Below are 19,243 nucleotides of genomic sequence, written 5' to 3'. Positions count from 1 at the left end.
GTCTTGGCCAGCTAGACAGCTACTCATTTCAGTGGCATGCATGGCACCCAGGTTACCGAAGCATAGAGTTACCTCTGTGGCATATTTGCTTATCCTGGGCTACAGAATGGAAGGCATCAGCTATAGAAAAGGAACAACTTGTGTAGATGGGATGTGATAAAAGTAGAGGATGAGATTTCTAATATAAATCAATGCAATATTAGTTAAGCACCATCTGTGTATGTGCTGGAATACTGGAAAAAGAAATGCTTACTATATATTATGTATATATATCTATGTATAATAATATTATAAAAATAAATCACATTTTATGCTTACTCTAGTATATTCCATTTATCCTATCTGCGCTGCTTTACCACACACATCTTTTTAAAAAAATGAATGCTACATATAGTGGACTGGGCTAGTGGACACTGACAGGTTCGAATCCACTTAACGGCTACCCTGAGGTACCCCTGAGCAAGGTACCGTCCCTACACACTGCTCCCCGGGCGCCTGCTTAGTGGGCTGCCCACTGCTTCACTGAGTGAATGGGTCAAATGCAGAGAAAAACAAGTAATTTCCCCATGGGGATCAATAAAGTATCCATTATTATTATTATTATTATTATTATTATTATTATTATTATTATTGCTCATATTCTTTGACAGAATGCAAAGGCTGATTTCTGGCTCTAACTCATGTATCTTTCTGTGGTTTTGTGCAACTACAGGAAATTGTTTAATATGAGGCACACTATATGAGAGTAAGTTAAAGAGAACATGGAACATGTAATTTACAGAGAAGTTACAGCAGGAAAAATCAGTATCACATCAAATTTTTAAGCTCGCACTACTTTCTTGATTTTTCTAATAATTTGTTTTTTTTGTTGCTGTTTTTTTTTTTAAAATCTATTAAGAAGTTTACGGTCACTGTCAAAACCGAACCTTATTTCCTTAGCATGCCTACATATTAGTGGGCACAATCCTTGTTTCAGGAATTAAGTGCATTTAAGGCCAATCTGAGACAGCAAAGTCCTTTAGGGAAAAATGTCTTTTTTGCGTTTTCTCTACCACAACTGAGCAGGGAAACGCTAAACAAGATTTTGTGTTAACAGAACTATAAATTTACCAACTTGATTTTAGGCAAACTTAAATACAAAAGACCCAAATTTGACATTTCTCGTAAAAATCCTGTTAGGAAGGAATTACTTCACAGCTGAGTTGGTTCAGGCATCTGCTTTGAAGGCTTTCTAGCAACATTTCTTTAGAGATTTTTCAGGAAACTCTTTAGAGGGATTACATATCTAATTTGGTCTTAGAATGCCTTGGGATCTCAGGAGGAAATGACAACCATTGCTATGACACAATATGTCTGAATAACCTCGCCTACAGCACTTTGGTCAACCTGTGTAGTTAAATGTGCTTATAAATAGATTTACTTGACCTGACTGTTTCCTGTATATGTTCGTTGCCATATAAGAAATCATTTTATCATAATACCATAAAACTGATTCACCTAAAAGTCACCACTATGGAAACTGTTAGCAGAGACCTTTGGCACGTGGTGTGCACTGTGTGAGTCACAACTGATTTGACTGATTATACCCTGCTTCCTCTGAAAACCAGCGTACTTCATAACATACGCACACATGCCCAGATATCAGTAAGACAAATCACACAAATATAAAGATCTTCATTCTAACTCTAAAAATGAAAAGGAGGCCCCCTGGTTACATGAGTGGTAAAAAATATTGTTGTGAGGCAACAAGATCAATGACTCCTGGCTATGAGCTAACAAGGCGTGGGAACGTGATAGCTGGATTGTGTTCACATCTTAATAATGCGTGGCTACAAGATACAGATTCTGTTGTTTACAGACCACAGCTGGAGAGCTCTGTAGAGATAATATCGCGTGAAGCAAAAACATCTTGTGGCGACACGGCATTATTTTCCCTATTCATGTCACCAGGGAGGCTTTGTAAAAAGGCGATGTGGGAATTCTGAGTCATGGTGAATCTATTCCCAAATCAGTAGTCTGATAAATGTTTTTCCCTGACACAGTTGTGTTTTGGAGGATGAGCTATTGCTCTCTGTGGAATTGTGTTTTCCTTGTGGTGTGCTCCATGTTCTGCCATTCTTTCAGTCTAGGTTAAAAAAAAAACACCACAGAAGTGACATAATGATACCCCTGGTCTTCCATTGTCTCACTAATTAGCCCTAGGATCTTAACTGTCAGAAAGACAAGCTTGTTACAATTAGAAGATAAGACAGAGAAATTGGCTGTCCTTGCATTTGACAGAAACGGTGTTCTCGGGACTGTCAGTTCTACTGAACGTGGCTTCTCTGGGCACAGAGTCTCTCTGTCCATTCAGATACATCAGCTTGGGAATTCAGAGAATGGGTTGTGGGTGTAGGGGTGATGTGACAGGCTGAAGAGGCGGGAGGTACACTGTGTCCTTCGAGCAAAATAATGCCAGACTGTTTACCCTTTAGGCCACAAGTTTTTTTTATAGCCAAAATCTGCAGGGCAGATTATTAAAAAGGGGAAAAAAGTTATCTCAGGCCTTCTTTTCATTGCTTCCTGCACAGTCCTGCTAAACTTAAACATTATCAACTTATTTATAACTCAGAAATGCCCTATTTAAGACTACATTTTGGGAGAAAATTAAACAATCAATACCAATCTCATGTCTGTCAGTTAATTTAACCTTCTATCACAAAGGTTAGCTTAGCTAAAGACAACGGGAGAGACACTGTGCACACCACAGTCGTGCAGGTGCTAGTGTCGAGCCAGCCTGTACTTCAAGAGATTTGATAACCAAACACCACACAGTAGATCAAACTTTGTATCCAGCAATTTTACCAGATTTTTGACACAAAATACATGAAACGTCTTCAAGCTTGAATACAGTTATTAGACATAGTGCAGCTCGGACTAAATGTAAGTAAGCATGTAGATAAAAAATTTAAAAATCTACATCCACCAGTTGAGTCCAACTAACACAATTTTCAACATCCATGTGGACATTTGACAGCCCGATGGTGTTTTCTTCTGACCAAGTGCACTTGTACACTGAGATTTTATTTTACAATGCAAAGTAAGAAAGCCCTTCAGGTATTGTTACAGGAATGTCGCCTTGTCCCTGGTGTCCACAGCTGCTTTTGTACGTGTCTGCATCAGTGTACAATACCCACTTAAAGCCAACACTCTGCTATCTGTGACTTCACACTTAAAAGAAATCTTCTCAAACTTCCTACTAGAATATTAACCTGTGTCACAAAATATCAAAATATTTATACTGAATGTACTCATTTACACAATAAATACGACCATAAATATAAGTAGGTGATACTTTCTTATAATAAATTCTGGAATTTAGAAATCAGTAGAGCTCTGTGCTGGATGATAATAAAATAAGTAAATTATATGCATATCTGCAGAATAATGCGCTTTGGGTTTTTGCTCTGTGCATGTGTTATTGTGGTAAAAAAACATCATTAATACAGACGCGGTTAGCAGGGGGCAGTGCCAACACACTTAAATTGTGGTTGTTACAAGAATAAAAGTGATCAGGTGACTTTGTGCATTTTCTTTTTTCGGCTGCTCTTTTGCGGTAGTACCACAACAGAACTCAACAAACACTATTCATCCAGAAAGCTGCAAGACCTGTCCTGTGTGACATGCTGTGGTTAGTTCTGTGTCTGTGTAAAGTTTTTACTGTAATATTTTGCCATCGGGGCAGAAAGGTGCAGAAAAAAGGAATAGGTGTGAAAATAAACGGTGATATTGCAAGTTGTATGATTATGTTTCGCGGTGTTTGTGGACTGAAACCTAGAATAGTTCAGCTGCTCTATCAATTTTAATCATTTCCTAAAATGTTTATTCTGTAGTGACAACCCAGCTTTTGGCGAAATGCAATAAAATGTTATGGTGTTTGGGTACCTAACTTATAGAACGTCATAAAGCCCCTAAATGTGCAGAATGCAAGTGTTAAATCAACCAGTTTTGACCAGAAAACACGGTCAACAAGTTGACACTTTCTATTTGAGTAAGTCGGCCTGTGACACGTCTCGCTGTCTCTGTGGTCTCAGTCACTGGGGAGCTGCAGTGTATAAACCTGAGCTGGGTTAGCTATTTAAAGGACAGTGCACTACATTCACAGCATTGACAGAGGAAATGGTGCTGGAGTGTCCATCTGTGCACACAGATGTGCAGAGGTTTCTCGCGCAATGTAACCTAGTTACACAAGGTTTTCAATGTTTTTTTTAAAACTTCTGCTTCTCTTTGATTTCAAGACAACATACAAGGTTTTAAACTCTGACTGCTTCACGATTTACTCCATGCAAATGTTTAAAATGAAACTGCAGGAGCCCGGTCTTCTCCATTTTTGACCCATTAGAATCCGGTATAAGATTTCAGTTATTATACCACCAGTTTGTTCCAATATGTATAAAGGTGTTGTTCAAATTGTGTTTCCATGGCAACCTGATCAGCAATGCTGCCACCAGCGTGGCACCTGTTGGATGTTGCACATGTACGCTTCATTTTTTTTTTAAAGAAAAGAAAATCCTGCACAGAGGCACTAAATGAAAAACTGAAAAGCTGATGTCAATCCAGCCTTTTGTTTCATAAAGAAAAGTGCCTTTTACTAAAAAGTGTAAGAGAGAGTTTTAACATTTAACATGCCCAGACACAATTCATGACCCCTGGTTATGGGCACTTTTATTTCTGTTTCATATTTATTTAACGTTAAAGTCTAGACACTGATTTACATATTTGCCTGCAAGTCTTACTAAAATACACAAAATCTCTGTCAGTTTTCTCAAGACTCCAACATGATCAGGAGTTAAGCAACCAAATCTGGCACAAAGGTACATCTTAGGCACTTGAAGGTTCTTATCCATAGCAGATATTATAACATCATGTTGCCTAGCAACCACCTACTACTGTGTCATGTTATAAAAACACTGCATTGTCATTTATCATATCGCATTTTCATTTCATGGCAATAAAATCTCATTTACACCCACAAAACTTGAATATTATGATATCTGATATATTAGTATGCCGCCACATTGCCTGGCAACCACATAACAATGGTTGAAAATTGCTAAAATGATGTTTATGTGGTAGAAGAGGGCAGGATCATTTAGTAGTAAATGAAAATATTCTGATTCTAACTAGAATCACCTTTCATGTGTGCTAAAATGCAAATTAATAGCATTTTAATGAGGTCAGGTATCAGTCAGTAGAGGTCTAATGAAGGCTAATGAAAATTAGAAAACTGGGGGAAAAAGTTTCATTTACTGGGTGTAAATTTAAGTTCTGTTCTATACGGAACTTATGATAAACCATACGTTTATCTGATTCCTTGATCAGCTACAGATTCTAAGTCAATTAAAAGTTGAACATGTGTCAAAACTGAAGTATAACAGCATGAAAAAGGGAAAATGGTAAAGCCATTCACCACACTACTGGTCCTTAAAGTATGACAGTCTAAAGTTGCAAGTGTTGCAGCACATCTAAAATCCAGAAAATCCACAAGGGACCCACCCAATCTTACATCTTCACTCCATCCGAGATAGAGTTCCTTGCAAGATTACCAGCTTTAATTTACTTTTTATATAAATGAATAAATTACCTTGAATATGTAACTATACATACTTGATCAATTTCAAACTGAATTTCTATTGTTACTGTGGCCCACAAGGGGGCCCTGAGTCACACTTTTGGAATCACTGGTCTAAATTACACCAACTAGGTTCAGAGCAACCAGAGACAAGTAAAGATAAAGCCATTTATATTAATGTTATTAGTTTAGGAGTAACAAGCATTGCAGAGTAACAAAATGCACTTCAAAGAGTCTCTAGTCAATCAAGGACATGGAATGATTTCTGGTTTATATTAGCACAGTGTGCTAAAGGTATCAAGATAAGATAAGTCCAGCTTGGTTGCTCACTATCACTGTATATAAAAGATGAGTGTAGCCATCATGACATTGCCCAAGTCCTCTTTTAAGCTTCAGCTGACTGGCGTCATCTTGTATTTGTGAACACATGTCACAAGAAACAGGTGACTCAAACTGAAAAAGCAAGGCATACTGCAGGCTCATACAGGAACAACTGTCAATCACATGGTAGGCTCACCCTTAAACATAACCTTCTTTACTGTAAATGTGACCATAATTTACAAAATCAACACAATTTTGTATTAAATGTTAATCCTAACTATGAATTGTGACCATAAATACATCAAGGAGGTGTTTCCTGAGGTAATTTTATCAGACTTCAGTCCAATGTGCCTTCTCTTTGCAACCCCTGGCTGACCATTAGAAAGAATGCACGTTTGAGACACTGGCTATAATTACAAACCATTCAGCACTGAATGCATTAAGCGTCCATCAAGTTTAAGAGATTATAAGATGCAGTTCAGTACTTTGACACACTCTGCGGTATCTCACACTATCTATAGCACCATTTTACAGTAACAACTCTAGCTCTGCAGCACTGCTCTCTTTGCAGAGTGGGTTTCTCCCCTCTTGTGTTCCTAGCATTGTCATTAATCAGTTTGTGCCTCCTTTCCCAAGGCGCTCAGATGCCGTGGTAGCGGTAATGACCTTGGGGACCCGCTGGCTCCACTCCGCAGTGTCAGCCTTCTACCTCTATGTGAACAAATGTATCATCTCCTACAGAGATCCAAGCTGTGTGAAAAAGCTTGCACTTGTTTATCCTGTTATGTATAAATGCATAAGGCATTGTGTACTTAGCAAAATAGCAAAGAGAAAACCCTGTTACCCATTGCCAGGGGAAGAGAGTTATAGCTGGTTGCCAGGTTGAGGCCAAAATATCCTGCTGACTGAGACGTGGCCGTTTCTATGCCTGACCCTAAAGCAATGCCATTAGAGTGCCCTACCTAAAAATAAGAGCTTTTATCTGCTACATATTAGTTAAAAATAACACAGAGTGAGATCAGAAGCGATTATTGATAATCCTCTTAAAAACATTCTGGTCATAACATATCAGAGTAGCTCAAATTTAGCATAGGACTTGATGTCTCCAGTGTTTATAGCATTTAGAAGCTGCCGTCACACTCTGGTGAGGCCTTGAAACCAAGAGCATAATTGGTAGTAAATATTTACTCCAGTCTGGTGTCTGCAGCATACGCCACATCTGAGCGTACACTTTTTGAGTCTCATTTAGTCTGCGTGTTCACACAGCCGTACGTGTCACACACATGCACACAGTCACAGTTAATATTTTCCAAAGAGCCAGTGGGTTTTTAATCATTTCAGATCCACAGATTTGCACGCCTGCACAGATACTCTCCATGCATAAGTTTCTACACCAAATCTGTTAACAATTGGCAGGCAAGGCGACACTGCCTGCCATGGAATACAAACACATGGAGCTACAATAAGGATACATGGGAAACACATGTGCCGGTGCCCGTTTGCGAACCACCGCGTCAGAAATAATTTTGCTAGTGGTCGATCATCAACAACATGTGTGTCTATGCGTTTGTCTGAGCAGGTGAAAAAGGCGCCCTGTGAGACTCTCATCATGTCCTCCCAGCCCCTTATATCTTCCAACCTGACAGAGTTGAACACCGCAGCATCCATCTTTCTCCCATCCTGACACCTCTGGGATGTACCTCCTCCCCTCTTTCAATTATTCGGAGGCAGGGCAATTATGGCCTCGAATCAGAGCCACCTATAGTCTGAGTAATGCATGGCAGCTGGGCTGCAAGTGACAAAACGGGCTTGTGACACTTCTCATTGCACAGCAACTTGGTGATTATCCCCTCTCTGCTATGAACAGGCAAAAGACATGCAGAAGGAAAGAGAGACAAGAAGATAGGTAGCAGCTAGTCAGTAATATGACATATAGCAATCTTTTTGTTAACCTGTAGGGCCATTAAAAGCACAAAGTGTAACATATAGTGGTCAAATAAGGACCTAAATTACTGTATATGAGGCAACCATTTGTTGGGTTCTTTGTATTTGAGTGTATGCTCGGCCTACATTACTTGAAAATACATGACTTCCAAGATAATTATGGTATTTATCAATCTGCATCCATCATGAGAGTCAAGAGGTGATTAAGCGGGGAGAAAGCAGCTCCAGACTCCATTCAGAGGCTCTACATGACGACATATTTAGAGCTCATGCTATATTATGTTTGCTTTTAATAGAAATTGTCTTATACTGAGATACTGTTTAGCAGTGGAAAGCTATTGCTGTCATACAAAGCTTCTGCACGTCCACACAATAATAATTCAGTTAGATTCTCTTTTATGGGTCTAGCTGTTCTGATGCATTTAATAGAAAGAAATCAATTGATAAACTTCAGCCTTTCTGAGTCTAAGCCTCAGCAGTTGCCTTTATTCAGCAAACATCTCAGCAAAAGCTATAAAGAAAATGATGACTACCGGTCACATTATGGAAAGTTAACCTCCTTAACTGACTGTAAATTTGTTTTGGGAGGTTTTATGGTCAATAAAAGTGATTAGACAGGTGAAGCTGTAGTTACATGTGGAAAAACAACAGCTGAGTCAGATGCCATCTGGGAATCAGGTTTTAAAGAGTAATTCGGCCAAACAGACTCCTTCCCCTGACAATGTATGCCTCATCCCTATGTCATGTTATCCAAGCGTAGAAATAACAGGCAATTGAAAAATCCTGTGGGAAAGAGCAAACCCACTTCATTCAGATGAACTCAAATAAAGTGCAGTGTTAGTGCCTGTAATGATGAGTCCACAAAGCTTTTCTTCTGGTATGGGAGTTATTTAACATCCGCACGGACACAAAGACTTGGATTAAAAACAGACCTAGCTCTCAGAGGAAGAATGCCCTCCAGAGAAGGGGGTGTTCTTGCACAGAACCCCATTTTTTCAGACACAGACAGAAAGATAACCACACTCCTTTGGGATCTTCACAGGGCAGACAAGATCTATCCCCCAAAATATCCTTTCATTACCACAAGAAGGACGGGGAGGAGGGAGTGAGGGCAGCAGTGGAGAAACAAGTGATAAGCACTGCTGCGGGAGAACAAAAAGCCACTTGATTCTGAGCGAGGAAGAGAGATGAGGGACCAGAAGGGATAAGTGAAAGGCTCACGCTGAGAGGATGAGGAGCCTGCCTCTGCTGCTCTGCAGAGATTTACGCAGACCTTAAAATCCTTCTCTTTAGAACAATCCTTTCAATAAGAGACACCATGACTGTCTTTCGGTTTCTATCATGTCTCTTGACTGTCTGCAGGAAGAGCTAAATTTTACTCTTGCACAGTTCCAGTTGCCATAGCAAAATTGCTCCTCAATGAGAGATGTTATTCATCTTCAGGAATAACAGTCACTTGAACCTGGTGACAAACATATAGAAAAACAAAACACACCAGTCTTTTGTGGCATAATCCTGAATTTAGAAAGTCAGAATGTGCACTGACTGCTTTCTTCTTCTTAAAAAGAAGAAGGCAACACTCTTCCTTTTAAGAGAAAGTAAAAGAGGAAGCGTACTAATTATGTTACCCAAACTTGAACCTAACAAATTTTCACAATCCTCTTTCACGGGATCACTGCCTCTGCTGAGCATATTATGAGCACCACTTTGTTGATTAAGATTGTGTAACCTTTTTGTTTGGCCTGAATCCTATAGAAATATGAGTCATTCACTGAGGCCTTGGGCACCATAGTGAGCCTCATTGTCCTTGCTCCTAAGCAGGCTTGTTGCACAAGTGAGCAAACACACATACACACACACACGAGCCTAAGTCGAAAGCCTCTTGGAGAGTTCGCTCCCGTTTGGAAAAAGGAAGTGCAACATCCAGTCTCCGTATTGCTGACAAAAGCTTGTTGAGACCAGGCCAGTATGGTAGCTATCCTGTTGCTAATAACTCTTGACAGAGGTATGACAGTGCATCAGAAACCATAGAGGTGGCCATGACATACTGGGTATCACTAAATCTTGGCAACAGACAAACACTTTTGATCAGCAGGTCACAAACGTAACAAATAGGTGAGATCTCGGCTTTGCTAATGCCTACACCCATGAAATGGGTCGGACAGCTGTGGAGCATTACTGATAGAAGTTTACACACTGTTTGGGAATAATTTCCATATCTGCCTTTTTTCAACTTTGAACAAAAACAATGCTCTGAACCAGGTGAAAACAAAAGTCTATGCACAATTATTCTATGACCATGGCCTGTTTTTCAATCGTGAAAAGACATTTGAAAGCTGAAAAGCTATAAGAGACTGTAGCAATGTGTAGCTAGGGGGGGAAAATGCTTTGATACAAGTTGAAAGGGCATTACAACCTTCCAAGAAGAAAAAAAACGTCCTTGCCGTTATGGAAGCAGTTCAAAAGTTCCTATAAAATGCAATTTTCCTCCTTCAAATCAACTCTGGAAGGTTCAGATTCCCAGCACCTGACACGTACAATCTGGGTCATACTACTAATAAAAGCTACTGTTTTCGCACATAATTCGTTGTGTATGTAGGGCTACATGTGTGTGCATGTCGGTGCTTATGTGTGTGTTTCTGCAGTGTAAGCACATGCTGTCCTCCATCTGCTGTTTGATAGAGACTGTTTCCTTTCCTGTGCAGCCAGCCAACCAGCCGGCCTTCCTGTACTGCTCTGCTCCAGAGAGGAAACGGGAGCAAGAGAGACACACACTCTTTGCAAACTCGATGGATAAGATACGTGCACATGCATTTGCAGCTGGAAGCACAATGATGATTTAACCACGCATTGTACCACAAAAACGCATGTAGATAGTCTCTCGATTCTCTCTCTCTCTCTCCTTCCTCCCATCTCAGGCTTGTCTTCCTTTCTGCCCTTGACTGTATTGTTCTCCTTTTCCTTATTTGAATCACCATTACTCACTACGATATTTCAACTGCACAAAAACAAAGCAGAGTGCCAAATAAAAGAAAAGTCAAAAGCATGGATTTTGTGGCGCTTTTGCAGCTGTAAAATCTGCAGTAAGTTACAGGATCTCCTCTCACTTAAACAACTGAAAATAAAGAGCTCTGCTACTGCAAAGAGGTACAAACAGTTAACTTTACCTGACATATTTTACCTCACCAGATAACAGGATATTGATCCTTTTTCTTTTTTTTTTTTTACTTATCACCAAAAGTTTCTTGTAACTGCTTCACTCATACTGAGCAAAGATTTAAAGCGGTGACCTTTGATTTAAGTGTCTAAAAGGTTTGTTTTTACACTTTCGTGGTGGTTCCCCCCATGGTTTACCTTTGTGTGCATTGTGTCTTTGTTTTACAGTAAATAAGTTCTATATTAATTTAATTTGTGGTTATGAGTGCATGACTATTTGTCTGCACTGCTGTGTGCATGTTGTACACACATGAACTAGATGGGCAAGTAATGAAACACATGTGTGGTTAACCAGCCGGTTACCAGTCAGTCTGATTCGAATCCCTGGCCTATCGATTGGTTCACGTGCACCAGGTTTGCTAAAAACTTTGGTTCACGTGCACCAGGTTTGCTAAAAACTTTTAGCATCTTTATATCTTATATTTTTATACTCGTGACCATTAACATGTGCTGTCTCTATTACATATGGTTTAGCTCACTGGGTTGAGCAGGTGACTCATATATAAAGGTAATGCAGAAGGCCCCGTTGTGGTCATAACACATAAGTGGTAAAAGCAAATAAAGCCCTAAAAATATATTTTAAAAAATGCTACTGGTTAGCTATCTAATATGAAGAACATTAGATGTTGCTCTTCCATATGTGGTTAGCTGCTGGAATACTAATCTTGGATGTGTTTGCAAGCTTCTGTAGTTAGTCAGTGCACCTACAAACATAAATCTATTCTACTATAATAAAACTTGAACATTGTAAAAAAAAAAAAAGCTTAGCTTTTTGACTTCGTAAAAGAGTTTTCCCACTCGTCCTCTGTGGTTTTTTTGCCTCGTTAAAGGCTCTGTTGTTTGGTCTGTTTTCTTTACCCTGTTTTATGCATCTCACCACCCCTCAGCTTTCAAGCTTTGTGCACAATACAATATCAACTGTGAGCCGCAGGACTTAATTGTCATCTGTATCAAAGGTGGACAAGACCCATTCCTTTTTGTCTGGATTCACTTCCATGCCTGTCTTCATTAGTTCTCCTCTCATGCCTTAAGCAGTGAGTCTTCAGTGTTAGCACTGCCGACTTTAATGTCACAACATGATTCTGCAAGCAAAAAATATGAGGTTCATAATACTTTTTAAAGGGCAAGACAATCAAATCTAACCAGAACAAAGTGCTAATCAGGTTTCTCTTATTATTATTACAAAAAAGTGACTTTGATTCGTTCCAGACTCCTGGTTGCATGCAGGGCTTTTCTTGCTAAGAGATTCTTTTTTCCCCAAAGACATGCTTGTTAGGTTAATTGGTGATTCTAAATTGGCTGTAGGTGTGATTGGCTCTCTGCATCTCTCTCTGTGAGCTCTGTGATACACTGGTCATCTGTCGAGGCTATACCCTGCCTCTCACCACATAACAGCTGGAACAGGCTCCAGCCCCTCCTGACGTTCACTCATTGCTTTTAACTTTAGGTGAAACGATTGCACTTATGTGCTTAGTCTACTCCCTAAAGTCCATTTTCAGGCAGAAAAAAAAAAACCTGGCAAATTCATACTGAAAATACAAACGAAAGCATTTTATACTCTTTATATTCATACCCTTTTAATTTGCACTAAGCTGACCAGGCTTTAACAGCAATGCACCATGGTGCCACTTCCTGTTTGCACTGTTTACTAGCTGACGCAGACAAAAGCTGGAGCCATGAATATCCAGATTGAGGAAGTCACGGAATGGCCAAGATGCAATGCAGTAAAAGGTCTATTAATATACAAAGAAAATGAAAAGCCCTGTACCAAGCAAAAGATGTGAAACACTAATCTCAACAGTGAAAAGATTTTTTTTAAACATAAGTCAGCAGCTGCTATACAGTACAAATGGTCAGATTGCAAAGGTCACAATGTGCTGAATTACCTGGATGAGTTTTAATTCAGTGTAAGCCTTTCCTCGTATCCATAATAGCAGGTCACATGGTTCTGATCAATTCGAGTGGTCACATTGTTGTAGTTATCTCCAGGGAGTAGTTAGACAGAAGAAGGCATGTTGGAGTGACGTGAATCCCTGGATCACTTGTGGGTCTCAGCTTTTCACTTCCAGGAGTTTATCAAGCAGGAGTCAGCCAAAATGTTTGAGGAGCAGCACTGTAAGCCTTAAAGGGATTCTCACCACCTTTATTTTAGGAGAGAGGGAGAAGGACACAGAATACATTAAACAACTGACAACAAAGAGAAACATGAGGACGAGAAGCTAGAGGATGAGGAAGGGGTGATGTAGTTCCAGTCTTAAGCAGAAATGGTATGTGGCAAGCAGGAGAGCACAAATTTCAGAGGATAGCCTCCTCAAAGTAATGAGTATATGGTACTGTATATAGACAGTAACACCTTGCCTTTCATCCATAATGATGCTATTTAGCTTTGATGTAAATTGAGAAGAAAGCATGAACACTGTCTTCATAAAAAAAAAAAAAAAAGAAGAATGGTGGAGATGGCACAAAGTCCAAGACAGTGGTAATGGATGGCTATGCACTGAATCCACACACACTGGGAAAAACTTTCATTAGTTTATTTTTGGGAAGTCCCATTTTGCAAGCCATCTATAATACAAATTACTCTTTCAAAACACTTGGTATCCCAGCTCACCTTATTTGCAAATTTAAAAAAAAAGGCTCCACATCTTTTCTATATGTGCCAGAAATGGAGCATAGGTTTACATAAATCCACCTCCTGTATGTCTGCCAACACATTTTTAACAATTTCAGTCTGAATGTGTGAGAAAACCCTCCGTTACCCATGGGAGACCTGAAAGGAGGGTATAAAGAAGGAGGGGAGGATGGGTGAGGAAATGGGGACAAGGAACATAATTTATCTAACTGAGAATCTGGGGGAAGCTTTTTTTTATGTGGAAACCTTATAAATAAAGTTTCACCTTCAGCTGAAGGATTCTTGGATAAAACTTTAATTCTTAAAAATCACATTTCTAAAAAAGAAAGAGAAAAACACAAAAACACAGAAGAAAAGAAAAGATTTCAGCAGTTTTCACTTAATAGCGATGGGGAGCATGCATGCCGAGTGGTTGCTATGGTGACTGTCACGTCTAGCCGTGCGAAAGGAAGGTGCGGATGGAGGGGTTTCTCTCCCTCTCTCTGGCTGTTACAATAAACTAATAGAAACATCTCCTAAAGCCCTATCCTTGTTCTGCCCTTTCCCACTGGAAAACAGGCAGTCAACATTTGCTGTAATAAATGAATTGCCACACTTCAGGATTCCCATGATAATCAAATAACAGCACAAGCCAAAACATCCAGATTCAGGAAGGACAAAGTGGAACAGAAACCAAATTCCACCCCCAAAAAGGAAATATCATATTGTTAAGTTTGCACAATATAGTTTTAGATTATAACAAAGTTCCTGGGAAGCACCATGAGAGACTGCTTTAAATCTCATATCGTCTCAAAGTGCATAAATAAATAATATAAGGTCTGACAGTGTGGAGCCAGATCAAGAAAACTGTTGAATAATAGAAGAACCTTCCTGTAATGCAATCAGATGCAGTGCATCACTGAGAGCAAAGGACTGCAAACCGTGAAAGCTGCTAAAAGCAGAATACAAACGTGTACAACTTTGTACGTGTAAAACTGAATTACTGTGAAAAGCAGTAATACATCAAAAATTTTGTGTCAGATACAATATTTAACTCAATCTCTTACGGGGCACATGAAAAAGGCAAAGTATGCATAGTTGTGACAGGTGGGGGGAAATATGATGAAGTGAGTCAGTCAATCGTGCGTGCACATTTTATTATTGTTATTTAAAAAAAATGTCTTGTTCTCCACTACAGCTGCAAAATAAATATCATTTAAACTAAAGCAAGACCAATATAACCAATTGTATTTAGCAAGCCAGGTTGTCCGTGATGACTGCATACAGCTCTCACTTCGTCAAACAGCGCATGCGATAAAACAGCCCATAAATAATCAGTCGTACTTGTCAGATAAAATATGCTAGGGTACGAAATCATTTGCACACCTAGAGGGGTATAAAATACATTCTGAGCTCAATATGCATTATAAGTAAACACAGCCAAAAGGTCATGTGTTCCACAAAGATACGCAAACAACAGCTCGGCTACTGGGATTAAAAGCAAATAGAGTTAAAACTATAGTCAAACAGGAATATATATAGAAAAGAAACTTAATAAAAAAAATCATCTTCCACTCTGATGTTCATCTCAGCGAGGAACAGATTGTGCAAGTGCAACATATGTGCTTTTCCTGCAGGTGTAAGATTTACAGCTCTGCACCAAATCTCGCATACAGCTGTCATTTTCCCTGCCAAAGCCTGTTAAGTTCAACCCAAATAGAACCAAGGTGACAAACAGCAGGTCAAACACAGATGGACACCAATATGTATGTAGCAGACATCTTTGACTCATCTACCTCTCCAGGGTTGTGGTCAATCAGATTAGAGCATCACACTGAGATTTCCGAATACACTAACACAAATCCAATTATAGAGATAAGCTCTGCGGGCAGCTACTCCCATCACACACACACACACACACACACACACACACACACACACATACACATAGAATGAGAGAGGAGAGAGATGTCACTTCACCCTAGCTGCTATCGGGCCCCAGCATCAGTCCAGCACAAAAGTCCTCTCTGACCTGCCACTATGTGTCACTTCCAAAAACACAAAGCCTCTATGAACAGTTCACAACTTTCCCAAAGACTGATACAGACTGATTCATTTCCAAGCAATAAGGAAAATATGACCTTTGTGTCACGGTTCTGGGTCAGTTTGACCCAGTATTTTGAGTTGTTATGTTTTGGTTCATTTTTGAATGATGGATTGTTCTTTATGTTTCTCTGATGCTTTGTTGGGTTTTATGATGAATCTGTGTTTCAGTTATTTTGGTGTGTTTTTGCATTATGGATTGTTTTCTTATTCTCTTGTAGTGCTTGTGGTGATGATGATGATGATGATGATGATGATGATGATTTTCATGTTTCTGTTTATCCATGTTTAAGGATTTGTTGTTTCATGTATAGTTTGAGTTGCATGTGTTATATTCTGTCTGCCTCTCTGTCTGCGTCTTTGTTTAGTGGTTTCTTGTTTCCTGTTTTATTGTGAAGGTCTGTGTCTCATTTGAGTGTGTTCAGTTCTACTGCTCCCCTGTCTCGTTAGTCCAATTTCTCCCAGCTGTGTCTCCCTCCTGTTGCCCATTCCCTGATTACCACCCTGTGTATATTAGCCCTGTTTTTTCCTGTGCTCAGTGTTGTGTCATGCCATCAGACTTGCCTGTGTGTTTCAGTTTCTAGTGATTCAGTGTCAGTTCATGTTTTGTCACCAGCAATAAAGCTGACGTTTTTGAGTTTCAATTTAGTGTCTGAGTCCTGCATTTGGATCCACCTCTCCATCCGCCTGCATACAGAGCCCTGACGCTTTGAGTATTTTCTAAGTGCTACATAATGGAAATTATTAAAAGACGGTGGTAAACTTTAAAAGTTAAGGCCTATAGGAGATGAGAGCAGTTTAGCAGCTGTTTTACAAAGTGTTATAGAAATGTAAAAGTGAGAAGAGTGGCAAGGTGCACTGTGATTTATGGTGTTTAGAGTCAAACTTGAAAGGGACTAAAATCAGCCTTTATGAGAACTGCAGCAGCAGAAACGATAATGAATGGCACTTCAGAAATAAAAGCATGTGTGCCAGCTCTCTGATCTGTTATGAATGGAGCCGTGTCCCTGATTAGCCGTCACCACACTGTTGCCTTAATAATCCAGAGCAAGAGGTCAGGCAGGAATGAAGAGTGTGATTTTGTTATCCGATACTCCCTCGCCTGTCTGTGTCACTTCCAAACACACCGGTGGATCTTGGCATCCAGGTTTGATGAGCACCAGTAAGTGGCCCTCAGCCAAAGTAAGCAGGATATGAATGTGATAAGATCATATAGCAGCTCTTCCAAACTTGGCATTTGGAGTTATAATCAAGTATCTCAAAATTTCCTAAAGGGGCCAGTCAGGACTAGATCCTTTACAGACAGACTGTGGATGACCACATTGATACTGATATTTATTTAGTGGACAGCTAAATGAGAACTCTGATTTAATACGCACCTGTGGCTCTCTCAGATCGATAATCAATACCGTGATAGGGCACTAAATTACCCAGAGCTCAGAACAATTGAGCATCTGTGGGGTGAGATGGAAACAATGAACTTAAAGCTGAACTTAATATAGCAGAAAATAGGTTATTTGCAAGATGAGGATTCGCTGAAGCAAGGCCACCTTTAGCAGAAACTAACACTAACCCTGTGTGTTTGGTCTGCCCAGATTTTCCACTTCATGAATGATTATCCCTTCATTTAAACCTTTTATTTGGGTCCCACATTAGAAAGAAAGGGACATAAGTGAATGTAAATATGAAATGCCAAAATGCACACAGAAACCAAAATCAGACAGAACTGAAAGAAAATACAGCATACTTTGTTGAGATATGGGTCACGACCGCTAATTCATTTTTCCTTTGATTTCTGTGGAGATCTTTGGTGTCCTTTCAGATATTAATTTAAGATATTTCTAATCAAATTAGTTTCACAATGACATACGTTGTTTGTTTTTAGAGAAATTTCTGAGCATCTATTGGATGCTTTGCCCTAACAAAGAAAACACAATCAATGGATGAAACCTAATAACTGTATCTGGCTTTTTACATAGGGTAGATCAAAGTTTCCCCTTCTCTATTTGGTGACTGTGGAGTAATGTTAACTAAAAAATATGAAAAAACTAAAATTCGATGAGGAAAAAACTTTTATTCAACTAGAATAAAAAGACAAATTTAATGTGAAAAAAAAAAAAGAGAACTGAAAGGATTTTGTGATAGGAGGAAACAAGGAGTCAGGTCAAATTTGTTATCACAGCTCGCCAGATGAGGTGCTGATGGGCACGTTCATTGAGACTTAACTGAAACTAAACAAAATGTAAAACAAAAAGTCAAAATGAAACTAGAACTGTAATACAAATCAATAATTCTGTGGTGCCTCAGTTTTCCTGTTCTAAGCTGAGAGAATAGGCACTATATATATATATATATATATATATATATATATATATATATATATATATATATATATATATATATATATATATATATATATATATATATATATATATATATATATATATATATATATATATGTGTGTGTGTGTGTATATAGTGTGTGTGTGTGTGTGTGTCTTCTTGACCATGTCTACATGCCTAAAAGCATTGAGTTGCTGTCACATGATTGGCTAATAAGAGATTTGCATTATCCTTAACAAGCCATTTAATATGTGTACCTAATAAAGTGGCCGGTGACTGTGTGTACACACATATGCACATATACACACAGACACATCTGTGAGTAAAATTTACGTTTTAAATGAGCAAACTGTTTATATGACTCTTTTTAATTGTATTTCATTCGCCTAAGCACCTTAAATTATGGATTGAATTGTGCATTTAGCCCGTCTGTAACAGCAAAAAAAAAGAAAAGAAAAAAAGGATCAGTCTGGACAGCCTGTCAACCAAATTTTCAGTCACACAACCCAGACACAACGTGACAGACATAACAGCTGCCCAAAAAACCTTTACAAATCCTCAGTTCATTATAAGTACAGCATGTAAAAACAGTTATTATTCAGCCTTCTATCCAATAATCCGACACACATCGCCACAGTGGCAGTGTCTGTCTTCCCTTCCTCCTCTCACATCCTTCCCAAAGTTGCTCTCCCAGGAGCCTGGGAGCACCTCAGACAGAACTGGGTTAAGATTATACAAGATCCCAGCTGAGAATTCCCTGCAAAATATAAACTCCGTGAACCCCAAGTGGTAAATATTCATGAGAAACAGAGAAACAGTGGTATTCCAGCACGAGAGGGAGCAAACACATCGCCACACACAGGCATCTACAAACCATCTTCTAGTACAGACAAAGCCAAAACAACCGTGAACAGTAGACTGACATTATAGGGCATGTAAGAAACATATACACCTACACAAGGGAGGAAAAAAACTCTTGAGGATTTCTCATGCTATATATGTGTGTGTGTGTGTGTGTGTGTGTGTGTGTGTGTGTGTGTGTGTGTGTGTGTGTGTGTATATATATATAACGGTATATATATCTGGCTACAGCA

The 19,243-nt window shown here is 39.2% G+C and overlaps 1 protein-coding gene across 5 annotated transcripts in view; it reads right to left on the bottom strand.

The window, feature by feature from the left end:
* Positions 1–19,243, bottom strand: part of ptprea (protein tyrosine phosphatase receptor type Ea) — a 59,638-nt gene that overhangs the window by 19,646 nt on the left and 20,749 nt on the right. For all 5 annotated transcript variants that reach the window (XM_085284895.1, XM_085284900.1, XM_085284898.1 and 2 more), the window contains one exon: positions 12,979–13,233. The gene's annotated coding sequence lies outside the window, so the exon portion shown is untranslated. The remainder of the gene's footprint in view (positions 1–12,978; positions 13,234–19,243) is intronic.

The sequence above is a fragment of the Mchenga conophoros genome, linkage group LG8 (genome assembly GCF_057382185.1).
Source record: "Mchenga conophoros isolate Kocher_MC1m ecotype Shallow Benthic linkage group LG8, M_conophoros_male_GT1.1, whole genome shotgun sequence".
Lineage (NCBI taxonomy): Eukaryota > Metazoa > Chordata > Actinopteri > Cichliformes > Cichlidae > Mchenga > Mchenga conophoros.
The sequence above is the reverse complement of the archived record's forward strand: the minus strand, read 5'-3'. Positions and strand labels throughout refer to the sequence as shown.